This window comes from Euprymna scolopes, chromosome 27, assembly GCF_053919585.1.
Source record: "Euprymna scolopes isolate OS-2025 chromosome 27, ASM5391958v1, whole genome shotgun sequence".
NCBI classification, from domain to species: Eukaryota; Metazoa; Mollusca; class Cephalopoda; order Sepiida; family Sepiolidae; genus Euprymna; species Euprymna scolopes.
The window spans coordinates 82997817-83013609 of record NC_136508.1 but is presented as its reverse complement, the minus strand read 5'-3'; the positions used below and the strand labels follow the sequence as shown (position 1 = coordinate 83013609).

The window sequence follows — 15793 nt, the reverse complement described above, 5'->3', positions numbered from 1 at the left end:
AGCCATGTATTACATAGGCACCCACCCACCTGACGACAGGACCCAATGCTCGGATATGAGTAGGATCCGATGACAACGATATATATATATATATATATATATATATATATAAAAATGGAAATTCTGAGTTAAATTATGTAGAATTACAACAAAATTTATTGTTTGGCAAAGGAGTACAGATAATTAAAGACTTTTCCTTAACCCATGAATTTTCAATAAATAGCCCATCTCATCAAAGGAAATGTTAGCAGAATAGATGTAGTTTATTATAAATTTGCACATAGATTGAAAATTAAAATTGAGATGATAGTGGAAAAGTTAAAATAATGAATATACAGAAACGAAAGTTATAAAATTCAATAAATACTGGTACATTCTAGAATGAATTGTGTTTTTTTAATAGCATATTCCAAGATGGGAGGTAAAATCCAAGTCATGCATAATTGGTGAGCCATCATTTCTAATGTGGTAGAATCCTTTGAAAAGTCATTTAAATAACATTATTCCTACATCTAAACTTCATTGGATTAAAACCTTGCATTTAAATGTAAAATTACAAACTAGGTTTTCCCAATTTCTTTGCAGATCTGGTGTTGGTAGCAACAACTATGTACAAGCTGTCCCTATTACTTGCCGCCCCATGGAAGCAGAATTCGACACAAGGCCGATTTATAATGTGGAGAAAATCCACCTACATCCCACCCTGAAAAAGGGAACTCTCGACAAAAAATAAAGATTGTTCCAGTCTAGAAAGATTTCTACTTCACTAGCCGAGGACAGAAAGGATGATAGAACAAATACTACACTTTACTCTCAGCTAAAAAACTGTCGTCATTGGGTTCACAAAAAATGAAGTGAGCTGTGATTGAAAGCTATTTCTATGGAAGGTGTGCTGGTACTGCTCGTCCAATAAAAAGCAAGCCCCGTGCATAGTTGTCTGGAAATGGCCGGTAGAAGTTAGAAATTGTGAAATCATTTTGCTATCTTTGTGATATAATGTGTACTGTTGGAGAGTGTGAATTAAGTTCAATCTCACATGTATGGATTGTATAGGCAAATTTCAAAAGTTTTTTTTCCTTTTTTAATCTGTCGTTCATATTAGATGTTGACACAGACCTGGTTGAATAGTTTCATCTACTCCTGTTTTGAAATCAAAGTAATCCTTCTTCTAGACAGATGGTCATTTAAGATTAGCGAATTGTAACCAATCTCTTGCCTCTTCTTTCTGTTCTAAACATTTCCACCAGGAGCTAAATTATGTGCACACACACGCGCGCATATATACACACATACACATCACACAGAAAAGACTATTATAAAAAAATTAAATCTCAGTTGTTCTTACAAAACAAAAACAGTGAAAAACGTATAAAGTATAAGGAGACAAAAAGTAAAAAAATAAAGGAGAAAGAAAAAGAATTCCTTGGGCTTTTATCAATGAGTCCAGTTTAGTATCAGTTCTGACGTTACACTATTGTTTCTGTTAACGGTTAGTAAACAAATCCATCTAGATTGAGGCAATTTTTATTTTCGTTCAGGGTGCTCTTTTTTGGAACACTAGATTTTGTGGGACAGGCTAAGATTCATTTTGACTATGTTGTTTATCAATGACTATGATAGAATTATTACAAAATTTTACCATTAAAACAAACTGAGAATCATATAAACCAGCGAGATCATGTGACAGCATTCCCTTTGTTTCTTTATATGAGACCTTTGTTATCAGTTTTTTTTAAACAAGGAACAACGTTATCTATTTTGACATTTTATGTATGGTGTTGCTTGTTTATTGCTTTAATTTCATTGACAAATAGAGACTGTTAAGTTATGATAATTAACTGTGTCTTATTTTGTTTGGTTAATCTTTTTACTAGCGGGACCTGTGGAAATTCCACAGGGGAGTCATTCACATGTAATATATTGATGTTGGCTTTCTGTAGATGTTCAGTGTAAATGAAGATGCTCTGATATTATTGTAGCTCTTATTAAAACTGTAAAAGTATTTATTTAAGCTAGCAGGAATGCCCGGCGTAGCTCTGCCATTAAGTATGCTTGAATATGATATTTTAATTCTTGCAGATTTCGTATATATTATTATAGAGTTAATGTTCTATCGATTTTTATATATTATAAAGTTGTGATTTCAAAAATAAAACAATATATTCATATGACTTGGGTGCATCAGCACCCAAGTCATATGAATATATTTTTCAAAATCAAAACCAAAATCTATGAAAAAATCAAAATCAAAACCTATGAAAAAATATATAACTTGAGTTCCTTCAGCTATAATCAAAATCGAAACTAAGAGTTCTTGGTAAAATTATTTATTACAAGAAATGTAAGTCGATAACAAACGACAGTCACTCGGATATAAACGTAACACACAAAATAAATAACATACATGCTATCCTATTTAAATATAAATTGTGTTTTTGTAGTTTGTAAGAGACAATTGCCATTATTCAAATGTGTTGGATGATTCGTCCAAGAAATAATTAAATAAATTGAATGGATAAATTATGGTGTGGTTGTTATGAACAGAGAAAAATGCAGATCAAAAGTGGGGATGAAATGCTGAATGTATGAATGTGCATGTTCAAGTCTGTGTGACATTTTAGCGATTTTGTATTTTTTGCATTGTCATGTGAACCTGCCGTTTTTGAAAAATATTATTAAAGGTTAAATTTTTATAACTTGTTATAAATTTTTACAAAAATATGTAGGTAAGATATATTGTGTAAGAAAGAAGATCTTGTGAGCACATTATGATGAAACAATCAACCTCTTTTTCCAGCAGAAAGAGTCTAATATCAACGTGTATCTAGTGACGGACTTTATATTAACTCGCAGGAACAAACAAAAATAAAAAAGAAACAAAAATCCGACTCGGCGTGTGCTTTTTTTAAAAGTCTTTCTCCTCATCATCTTGCACCGACCATCATCAGCTCTTTCTTGGCTTCAACTTTACCTGTCTATCTTGCCCGGCCCACAACTTGCTAATTTGCATACATGTTTTAACGGCTGCTGCTACTAATATTTTCACTAGCCAGCTATCCTTCGGCTGCTGCTAATTGTCTTAGGATTAGATTAATGGTCATGGATGCGAATCTACCACTAAAAAAAAAAAAAAAAAAGAAGAAGATAACTATGATCAAACTCTTATAACTTATAATTTTTTTTTTTAAATCATATTGTATAATGAATGAGAGGGGGGAATGATATCTTGTGACACATCATGGTAAGTGATCACAGTCACTCTTTTCCAGCAAACAACATGTAATATAAATGCCTGTCGAGGGAAAGACCGGGGGGTGGGGGAGTTAGATACAAATGTAATACTAGCCAAAATGACCCATGGCATAACGAATAATGTACTAGGTAATATTCAGTTCTAAGTAACACTGTTCTTGAGGTTCAAGCCTCAATGCGGGTGATACGAAAGATACAATCATGAACTTCTGCCAATCTTGTCTGACAGAACAAGAGTATGTTGCTGATTTCATTAAAAATTCCTTGCAGATTCAAGAATTCAATAAGATACACTTGAAGAAAGTTGGAGATTACATCGGTCGAAACGTTGTGAGAATAACATTCAAGATGAGAACAGTAGTCTGAACAATCCAAATTATCAATAAAATTATCTCTAAAATTCAGAAACAAAATAACCGACAGTTTGAGACTTCAGTTTGCTTATAAGAAAACCCCGGCCAGATCTGAACTACTAATCCATGTTCCATTGTAAACACAACCATGCTGAGGAGGTCATGAGGTCATACAGTTAAAGATGTCCGCAACAATGCATGATGAGTCGGAAAATACATTTGTTTTTGTTATTAAGCAAAACAAAATCACTCCATCAGAAAATGTGGAAGTTATTACATTTGTTTTTTCTTTTCTCCGTCGTAGTGAAGAGTGTCCTACTTGAATTGAAGTACTTTGTTGGTAGTAGAGCGAGTGAATGTGTGTGTGTGAGAGAGAGAGAGAGAGAGAGAGAGAGAGAGAGAGAGAGAGAGAGAGAGAGAGAGAGAGAGAGAGAAAACATTTCTTGGCACTTGGATACACTTTCGAAGATGACTCACCGGAACAATACTCTTGTTGGGGCTGAACTTTATCATTTTTATTTTTATTTTATCAGTTTTATTTTTTATTTTATTTATTTGAGCTTGTTTAATTCAAACAGCTTTTAATGACAAGGACTCATGAGAGCATATAGGAGACAGTGTTGAGACGTACATTAAAGATGTCATTTGATAACAATTAACTACAATATGGCATTAAAAACATCAGATCTTACAAGTAAATAATCTATTAAAACAATGAGATTGTTTTCTTTCCAAATTGATCACATTGATTTAAAAACAACTGGTCCATGTTAACCTCTTAGACATATGTCAAAAAATTCAGTTACCCATGTGAATTAAAGTATTATTATGATACTAGACTACCCTATTCCCACAACTAGATCCAGCAGTGCTGGGCAGTAATCCATAGTAGATTAGCTAGGAAGTAAATGACAATATGAAAGTGACAGATCCTTTGTTTGTACAGACGAATGAGCTGGAGGAAGGGCCAGGATAGAGAATTCTGAAGGAAGTAACTAATTTCCATTGTAGGTAAGTGGAGAGTGACTGAGAAGAAACATATCTAGGATTTTCAGTCAAGAGTAGATATATTTGGGGGATATTGACTGCTGAGACAGATGGGTTCAAGAAGATCGACAAACAGAACCATGAGGTCTTGAGTCAGATCGATGAGAGGGTGTGTCATAACTGATATTCTGGATGGGAGACACTAATGACTGGATCCCAATGATCCACACACACCCATGTTCAACAAGTCTCGTATATCATGTACATATTTGTGTTGTTGTCATTTCTTACTATGCATGAAAATTGTACACTGCTTCACAGCCGCTCAGTGACAGCCAACGATAGAATTGACAGAGCCAGAATAAGATGAAGAAAAGCCATGGCATATGTGTTTGATCTACATCGATCGTTTGGAGATGCAGATGTAGGTATACATTATTATTATTGCAAATATTGAACGCATCCAAAAAAATAATTTATCCTCTCTTGCTCTCTTTGTGTTTTTTTTTAATAAAATTTGTATTTAAATATTTTTTTTCCTTTTCAAAATGTTCCTAATTGAATTACTATTGCACCAACTCTACTCATTCGCCTTTTGGTTAGAACCAAAATGTATTATCTGTACAGATACTACACTTCATCTTTTCTGTCCTCGCTCAGTAAAGGAGAAATCTTTCTAGACTGAAGCAATTTTTTGGCCCAAATTCAAAGGGGCCCATTTTTGGGAAACTGGATTTCCCTACAGTAAAAACCAGTCTTCTGTCTAATACTACCCTTGTGAGGAGGCAAGCTAATAGAGACTCCTTTGTGATAGCCTTTTAATAAACTGCTTAAAACAAATTACATCACTCTCTTATATATTACTGGCAGGCTGTGCGGCATTGCCAGTCATAAAATATGTAGAAATATTATATTTTAATTCATATGGAAAATAAGATATGTGCATGCGAGTATTAGGGTTTTTTTAACAGTTCATTTCTTGCATGTAAAAAAAGAAAAGAAAAGAAAAAAAAAAGTACTTGTGCTGAGATAGAAACCAAAACCTAATGACAGCCAGTCAAGTACGATAACTGTTTGGCCAATGTAACACGTTGGTCAAAACGTGTTTTCAAACCGACTCATACTTTACTATTTTAATCTAATGTGAATCATTCATGTATGCACAGTCAGGAAACAGAAAAATCCAATGACTTGAATGTACCAATTTTTCAATTTTGACCCCTTAGAAGTCTGTTTTTCATGATGAAAACCTATTAAAGTTTTCCACATATCTGAATAATCTATATACTAAATTTCAAGCCTGTAGATTAAAAATTTGTTGAGTATATAGGTTGAGAAGTGTCCTCTCTCTTTCTTACAAACACACACACACGCACACACACATTCTCACTTTTATAGATATATTATTAGTGTTGGGACATTTAATTGGATTAATAAAAATTGGAACTTTTTGGAGTATCAGAATCGGAAGAATTTTAGCCTAATTTTTGATTCCAAAAACGATTATTTTATTTTATTTTTTTGCTTGTTTAAAACCTAATTTTCTATTGCTAGCAACAATGATAAAAATAAATACCTACCGATTGAAACTACCAGTAAAACTAAAGTTTACAAATCATAATATCGAATTTAGATAAAAATGGCTTCGGAAAAAATGTCTCAGTAACATAGACAAAAATAGTACAAGTGAAAAATATAGAAGAAAATGTCACCGAGTGAAGGGAAAACATTTGAGATATGCCTACATTTAAAAGTAAATGAGACCTCTTGTCACCCGACCTCCATAAAATGTTATAGTACCCTTTAGGCGATTAGGCAGTTTTAAGTGAAATTTCTGATTTTTTTTTTCATTATATCGCCACTTGAACATAAACGGCTACTATTTGGAACCATGTTTAAGGGAGATGAATGTGATGTCGGTTTACATTGCATTTAAACTTCTGCATGTCAGTACAGTCAGGGAAGCAGGTAACAAGAAGGGAATTCCAAAATCTAGCAGTTTGAGGGAAGAAACTATTAGAGTAGGAAGCTTTCCTGTATTTAGAGACCTCCACAGTGAAGGGGTGAGATTTTGTTACTAAGTGGGTTTGTAGGGGGTATGTACATTGAGGGGCCACAAATGCAATGAGTTCATCAGAGCACATTCCATTAAAATACTTGTAAAACAGACACAGGGATGAAACATAACGGCGATAAGACAAGGAGCTTAGTTGACAGTGCAGAACTAGATACTCATTTTTGGATCCTGTCCAAGATGATAAGATTAGTGGTTGGTGCACTAGCCCAGATGTGACAACAATACTCCATGCATGAGTAAATGGTCGCTTTGTAGAGAGTTATAGGATACTCTCAGGTGTAAGTAATCTTCTAGCACGATAGAGAGAACCCACCTTTGCACCAGCCTCTGCAATGTCCTTAATGTATTTGCTCCAGTTCATATTGCCTATGAACATTAAGCTGAGAAGTTTAAAGGAAGAACTCTCAGGTAGAGTATTATTAGTCATGGTTATCAGTGGTTAGGGAGGTTTTTGCAATTATTAAAGAAAAGCAGCTTAGTCTTAGTAGCATTAAATGTTACCATCCATTTACAGCCACGTTCTACTGTGGTCCGGAGGCTGTTTTCCAGGGATTTTGCCATTGTCTTAGATATGTGTACATTCGTTTTTCCCTTGTGCCTGTTATAGAGCGTTGCATCACTGACAAATATATCTATCTTGGATAATATTATCAAGGAGGTCGTTTATGATTATCAAGAATAATAGTGGTCCAAGAATCAACCCCTGAAGCACTTCCGCAATAATAATATGCTGTTTGGGTGTACATCCATCAAGAACAACCTGGATGGTCCTCTTGTTTAAGAAGGAGCTAATACTTAGTATTCATCCAGTTATACCGTACAATTTAATTTTCATTAGGAGTCCTTCATGTCAGACTTTGTCTAAGGCTACAGTCCTGGTTTCACGCACCTTATCCAGCGCATGGTATGTGTTCAGAGGTAACCATTAAAATATCTGCAGTGAAATGGCATTGCCTAAATCCATACTGTCAATCAGAAAGAAGATTAGTTTATGAGAAGTGGTTGACTAGTGCTTGATTGATTAATGACTCAGATTTTAATGAAGAGGGGGAGGAGACTGATAGGGTGATAATTGCATGGGTCAGTTTTTTCATCACAATTCTTGTACACTGGTACCACAGAGGCTATTTTCCAGCTATTTGGGAAGCAAGATTCAGCAAGGCATTTGTTGTAAAGTTTAGAACGTATACAAAATAACAGCAATAACATATTGAATTATTTCATTATCTCTACTTATTTCAAGTTAGGTATGTGCATACGTTTATGTATTTCTATGTACAGAATTCATTCTTAAACTAATTAACCGATCATTATAAATTTGGCATTACAACTGATAGGCATAAGTAAAGGTTAGTAATATGAGGTATATTTATGCAGTTAAATGGGCTGGTAAACAGCTGAGCATTCCATAATTAATATAGCAGGGATGAGATCAGGCATACAGTATCAGAATCAGAAATTTTGAATGAAATTTATGATTGCATCGAAATCAGAAAAAATATTGGAAATCGTCCCATCACTAATTATTATATTTTTAAATATATGTGTTTGGTGTCCTTCTTTTAAGCATGACATAAAATATCTTAAATTCAGATGACCGTTTCCTTAAAGTAGTCAAGATTTTATAAAGGTTATCATCACAACCAATATGATTAATGTGAAAAGGCTATAAATGTCTTCTGTCCTTGTCTGTCTTCTTAGTAATAACCAAAAGGTATAAACACAATTACACAAGCACATAAATGTTTTACTTGCATATCATAAATCAATGTCAAATAAACCTGGCAAGAATAGTACATAAAAAATGCACCAAATAAAAAGTGGAGACAGAAACTGAAAGCAACAAAATAATAGCAATAACATGTTGAATTCTCTATTTATTTCAAGTTTATGTATTTCTATGTACAGAATTCACTCTTAAACTAATTAACCGATCATTATAAATTTGGCATTACAACTGATAGGCATAAGTAAAGGTTAGTAATGTGTGGTATATTTACTTTAATTTACTTTTATACCACAGATAAAGGATAGAAATCCTTCATGAAAATTCAGATACCTTCGATTTTTGTGAAATTTTAATATTTTAAATATTTTCTAAAATTCAGTTTCATTGGAATGTTTTAAAGGGATTTTAGGAAGCATAATATTGACACAACGTTTCATTTGAAAATTGCTTTAAGTTTGATCCATAGTCATTAGACACTAAGTGCAATTTTCTGAATTTCAATTTCTTTTTAAAACTCCTTAAATGTAAAAAAAAAAGAAAAAAAAAAAAAGAAACAACAAAAAAACTAGTACATATAATTAAATTCTCTTAAATTTCAATTTTTGATATCTGGTTTATTTTGATAAAATTTGGTTGTTCTTTTTTATGAGTTACACAATTCTTTCTCTTGTATCATTAATCGTCCCCACCCCTCCCCCGGCTACTTTAAAGGCGGTACTATTTTTGGTGATTGGCAATTTATTTCTTATGTGACAAAAAAAAAAAAATAAATAAATAAATAAAAAGAATGTTTGTGTTTTTAGATTTGGTGTAGAGGATATTACATCTGTATATATGTAAAAATAGTCCTATCTTCAGGAAAAAAGTTCAATCATCAATATGGTAGGCTTTTAGGTTTCCTTTCACACACACAAAAATCCAAGTTGAAAATTTTAGATAAAATATTAAAAAAAAATTTTACCCTAGTTTCAAAGTATGTTTGTATGGTTCAAATAATTCTCTTTGTATTGATTTACTATTAAAAGTAAAAATTAAGCTTCAGTTTTAGTGTACTTTTAATTTTATTATGAATATTCAATGTGTTAGTTATTGAAATAATATGAACAATCAAAGCGTTAGAGGGTCTTCAGTGTCATTATCACCGACAATTCGAGTTTGATTTTCAAAATTCAGTGATAAACATAAATATTATTTTCATAAAAAGTGTCTTGTCCACTTTTTTTTTTTTAATGTTCAGTTTTCAACTGCTACGATCCTTTTCCTCAAAGTCAAGATAATTAATTTGCTATACTGAATTAATGACTAAGCTTAATGCGACTGATTATTACCTGTTCAACAAGGCAGCAGACAACATACTTTTGGGGTCAAAAGACAATGTAGGCTGAAGACACTAGTCAACTGGTGTTCTAAACAGAAATGTGACTATTGTACTCCAGATTCGTGTAGTATCACAGGGCTCTACATTGCGAGTGAAACAGTCGCATTTGCGAGTGATTTTTCAAAGTGGCGACTAGAAATAATGAAACGCTTATCTTTTGGAATTTCTTTCACTGATAATCTTCCAAAACTCACTACTGAGTGAAAAATATCTTTTAAACTTTTTGTTTTTGATAAAACAAACAAAGTTAAATTATTTAAACAATAAAAGTTTAATAGAACAATATACTTTTTTTTTTTTTTTTAAAACAAAGGCTGTTTAAAAAAACATCTGAAGAAATTAGAATGTTTATACCTTCAAATATCAACATAAAATTTGTTGTATATTTAGAATTACATTTATTAAAAAAATACGGAGAAAATTTTATTATGTACATAATCATCACAGAACGAAGATGTCATATTCCAAAAATCACACAGATTTGTGCTAGTAACTTTTCTATTTGGCTAGTAAATGAAAATATTTAGTTGTCAAAAGGTCAAGTAAAGATAAATTTGCTCTGTATCAACTCTGGACAATAAAATTTCACTTAAATATGTTTGTCACTAAAAAAAATCATTTTACTGAATCAAAAAGCGTCAGGCAGAATTTCAATGGACAGAACTTCTTTGCCAGGGCTTCCTGCTTCTGGAACAAATTACCACAGGACTACTTCCCTGATGATTACAACTTTGTTGTTTTCAAATTTAATGTCAAATCTTTTGTCATAAACCATCCCATAAGTCATCAGACACACTTCAATATTAATGATCAATATTAGTACTCCCACAGTGTTTCTCGTCTTTCGGCTGGCAATCATCCCATCTCATTAACCCTTATCAAGGCCAAGCGTCACTCGAGGATAAGTGTTGACCCAAGAAAAAAAACAAAAAACAAAAAAAAAAACATGGGTACTTTCAGGCTTAAAGTGACCTAGATTTCTGAAGGTCAGGTGAAGATTTCATGTTGGTCGTTTGTAAATATATTTTGCTTGCCAATATATGGCAAAACATTTCATACAAATTTAGATGATGATTTGCAGGTGTTTTTTGTTGTTTTGTTTTTTTACAAAACAAGAAAAAACAAAAAGAAAAGATGATTCATGGAATTAATTATAAACAATGAAAACCTACCTATGGGATTTTAAAGAGTAAACAATTACTCAAAGTTATCCTCCATGTTGCTGTCTTCTCCGGTGCAATCCTAAAAGAAAAGTAAAGAAAAAAGATAAATATAACTAAGGCATTTGATTGTGTTTACAATATTTACCTATCTCTATATAAAGTTAGATATGTGCATATCTATCTATAAAAGTTAAAGTATCTGTCTGTCTGTGTACATTTCCCTACACAATAACTGTCAATTTTCAGTCTACAGACTCGAAATTTGATACACAGGGTATGGAGATTTGAGAAAATCTTTGTAATCCGTTCTCGGCCAGAAATTTGGCTGTTAAGGAGTCAAAGTTTAACAATTTGACCTTTGCGAACTCTACCAAACTCCTCCGCCAATTTTGGATATAAACAATTGAAATTTTAGATATAGGTTCCTTGGACATGGATCTAACTTAATAACTTGATTTGAGCCCTCAAAAATAAATGTAAAGGGTTCAAAATTGGGGTCAAAGTTTAAAATTTTTTTACTTTTGCAGGGACTACCAAATTACTCAGACAATTTCTGGTCTAAACATTTGAAGTTTTACATAAAAGGTATTCAGAGATAGGGCAAGTTTTTTAATCGGTTTGGGTCGAAAATTTGAGCTACCAATACATAAATGTATGTATGTATGTTTGCATGTCTGCTTAAAACTTTCGACAGAGGCGACGGATTTTTACGAGATCAGTACTGTTTTGAAGCTCGACCCTTCAGACGACAAATACTGAAAAATTGGCTAAAAACATTAATGTCTTCACTCTCAACTGGACACTTTTCTACAGGGAGGGGTTGCTTTTTTCGCTGATATTTTCGAAAGTCATCTCGTCTTTTCGATTGTCTAGCCTTAATTTAAACCTATGTCACTTCCGGTTTGGCGGTGGTCGTAACAGCAAAAATGTCACTTTTTCCCCATTCTTTTTCTTCTTCGCGGTACAGGTTCGAGCCTGCTTTCCTATTACCACTTTTTTATTTTTTTTATTTTTTGCTCAACACACACCTTCAAGCACCTGGGCAACGCCGGGCACCCATGCTAGTGTTTATATATTTCTATGTATAAGATTCATTCCTAAACTGATTAACCAATTATTATGAATTTTGAAATATAGCTGCTAACCACGAGTAATGTGGGCTATATGTAATTAAATTTAGTTTTATACAAACAGGACAAAAAGGGGTGAAAGCTCTTCATGAAAATTCAGATATCTTTTACTTTGTGAAATTTTAACAATAGGTATTAAGCATCAATATAATAAATATTCCCCAAGTTTCTTTGGGGTATTTTAAAGGTTTTTAGAATAATATATGGGCACAACCTTCTATTTGAAAAATCAAATCAGATTTGCATTAAATTTGATCCAGTCATTAGTAGGGCTGTGACAACAGCATATTCTTTTCATTGTTTTAACTCTTGAATATATATCAGTTAATATCTTATACGGTTTTATATACAGTGATGTGATTCTCGGTTGATTGACTGTGTCAGATATATACTTGGGAGTCAAAACAATGAAAAGATTATTCTGTTATCACAGCCCTAGTCATTAGACACCAATTTAGCATGATTCTATGAATTTGAATTTCGTCGATACTCCTTAAATTTAAGACATTTCCTGGGATCCAAATTATATAATGTATTTTGATCAAAATTCGAATAAGGATTTCAGACACAAGGATTTGTATCATTATATCTTGCTTTTAATCTCCGACATAAAAATGGTACAAAACTGTTTTATTTTTGGAATTAATTTTACTCGTCCTGGAACAAGTATTCTTCTAGTTATTATATTAAATGCAAGTTGATTAATGCTTCCCTTTTATATACATTCATAACACAGAATGCATACTAAAATATACTTTAGTTTCGGGAATGAGTTATGTTTTTTAAGCTGTTTTAATTGTTCTAATTAATTTTAATTTATAATTAACTGAACAAATCAGCAACTCTCTCTTCGCTATGCATGTATTTCTTGTCACATCTCAATATATATTGATTCAGCCATTTTCTAATATTGCTTAATGTCTCTGAACATAATAATAATAATAATAATAAAAGAGCACTAGAAATAACCGGGAAAAATCTGAAAAAAAAAAAAAAAAAAGGGAAAAAAGTAGAAATTGGAATCAAAGGGAAGATTGAGACAATAGATAGCAGTGATGAAAACAGTAGAAATCTTCAGGAAAATACTCAAATGTGAAAAGCAACTCATAAACTAAAAACACTAACTAACCACTTATACTCTAAGTAAAAATAGAATCATCACAGGAGCCCATAGGAACTGAAAGCCACCCCCCCCCCCGAAAAAAAAAAAAAAAATATGCACGCACACACATGGTACCACCAGCCTCTGCTGGTATCACACAAAATGCTTGTGAAGAATCAAGTAAAACACCAACCATACCTCCACTAGAAGGGTATGGAGAGTACTGGGATCTTCTGGAGTGAGGATGATTACTTCTGCTCATGTGTGACTGCTATTCCCTTGTGTCTTCGAAGGGGGGGGGGTCCTCAACTTCATATGTAACACACTGAGCATTGTTGCTCAGTGTGTTGGATAGATGGCAGTATCTGCAATTTTACCGGTCTAACGAACAGTTGCAACCAACAAGACAATCTTGAAACATGGTTTTCTGTACACAAGTCTAATTCGATAAACAATAGCAGCAGCAGCACCCGCCATAACTGCTGATTTTTATGGCAATGGAAAGTGGGGAAATTACTTTGGGTCGTTTATTCAACAATTCAGTAATTTTCCTCCCAATAAAAATAAAGGAACTGTCGAGTTAGAATGAAAAACAAAAGTAGAACAGTACATTTTTACACGATTAGTGACATTTATTGGATGTGTTTTTGTCAGTATTTTGTTTGATTTTCGAGCGATTATCAACACTCAAATATGGTTCGAATGAGACCACCATTTTGTTAGTTGTTCTAACTCGACAATCCTTGGCATGGTTTCTTTTTTTAAGTGGGGAAAAAAAAAACAACTTTAAAATTAATTAAAAGACAAAAAAACTTATCCAAATAGGTAGAAGAGTAACTTATCTTGCCTTTGGTAACATTTATCTGTTATATATATATATTTTTTATCCCGTTTTTTGCTTTGTTGGCTATTTTGAGAAAAATCACTGATAATTCTATGTGTTCCAAACATTTTTATGAGTAAACTTCCTTTTTCCTTAAGATTTTCACACTTAAATGGAAATTTGTTCGAAAGCTGCTTTTTTCCCCCCCTCTTGCTTGTATATTTTGGAAAAAAATGTTCATAAAAAATAAAGTTTTTCTTTAGACAAGGGTGTGTGTGTGAAATGGCACTAACCCTATTTGGGTTTCATCAGCTCAATCCGAAGGAAGAAGTTCCATGGAAGCATGAAATTCACAAGCGATTCTCAGTCGCATGTATATCCCTGTTAAGGGAGATAACAACGTTAGGTTTTTGAAACTTTTGCAGGGAAGGTGTCGACGTCCTACATACAGCGCCTGGAATTCCCAAATTGGTCACCCATATTTTAGTAATGGCCAGGCTCAACATTGCTTAACTTCGGTGATCTGATGGGAACCAGTGTGTCAATGTGATTATGCCGTATAGACAAGGCTAAGCATTTAAACAAGTTTAGACAAGGGTAACTATTTAAATAAAAAATAAAATTGAGTACTTTAAACCCGATAAAAAAAAGGTTTGTTTAGTTTTTGATATGCCAATTTTAATTTTTTAAATTATAAAGTGTACACAAAGGTTGTAAGAATTCTAGTTTACATTTGGAGCCCGTGGTGCAGTAGATAGAGACAATGAATCTCTAGGGTTCCAGGTGAGAATTGTCTGAAGATAGCGGTTTCAATCCTACCCAAAGCTGGCCAGAGGTTAAAATTTTATGACAATTGATTAAAAAGAACCTATATTTTCAAACTAATAAAATATGCCTAGCAAGCCAGCTTTAGTTTTGCTGCTTTGGGATGAATTTTCCTTCGGATTTTTTTGCTTGGTTGTTTCCGCTGTGGCCGTGCCAGGCCATTAATATAATTATACCACTTCTTTGGGTAATTTTATAAGTTTGAAATCTCGATGACTATTGATCAGAATTTAACAAATGAAGAATCATAGGAAAGCTAATGGCCTGAATTGTGTAGTGGGCTATATGACATTCATCCTCAAGGTCGCACATTATTATTTCAAGAAGTGGGGGGAGGATCACTTTTCTATATAAATTTAACGTTAAATGAGCACCCACTTTATGGCCATCTTGGCTATACAGTGGGTGTTGATTTTACATTAAATTAATATAGAAAAGTGATCTCCCACTTTAAAAACTATAATTTATTCATATTATTGAAATTACTCGTTTCCTGGAATTTTAACTGCTGTTTTCGTTTTCAGTACCTTTGAAGACCTATAATAGTGGTAATTTTAAAGACCTTTTGTGGGTGGAAAGATAATGTACCTTTACCAATACTTCAATCAGTCATTTGTTTTCCTAGTTTTGCAAATGAATTAAAAATATCTGATATTTCCCCAAAACCTCTGGCCTTGATGGAGGAAAGACTAAAACTTGTTATGGTTTCAAATGATCTAAAATAACAGCAAAGGAAGACTTGATTCCAAATATTTCTCATATGTTATATCTCCCCTCTTTGGTTTTCATACAGAAAGTAAATTTCAGTGTATAAAGATTATTTTATACTGGAGATATTCATAATCCTACTATTTCCAGAAGAGGTGAGATATAACATATGAGAAATATTTGGAATCAAGTCTCCCCTTGCTGTTATTTCAGATCATTTGAAACCATAGCAGCAAGTTTTTTGTCTCCCCCTCCATCAAGGCCAG

The 15793-nt window shown here is 32.9% G+C and overlaps 1 protein-coding gene across 4 annotated transcripts in view; it reads right to left on the bottom strand.

The window, feature by feature from the left end:
* Positions 1 to 15793, bottom strand: part of LOC145248945 (ras guanyl-releasing protein 3-like) — a 258134-nt gene that overhangs the window by 123536 nt on the left and 118805 nt on the right. For 3 of the 4 annotated variants that reach the window (XM_080110745.1, XM_080110744.1, XM_080110742.1), the window contains exon 2: positions 10949 to 11018. The gene's annotated coding sequence lies outside the window, so the exon portion shown is untranslated. Of the gene's footprint in view, positions 1 to 10948; positions 11019 to 13369; positions 13510 to 15793 lie in introns of those variants that run through there. The other variant, XM_080110743.1, reaches the window with a different exon arrangement.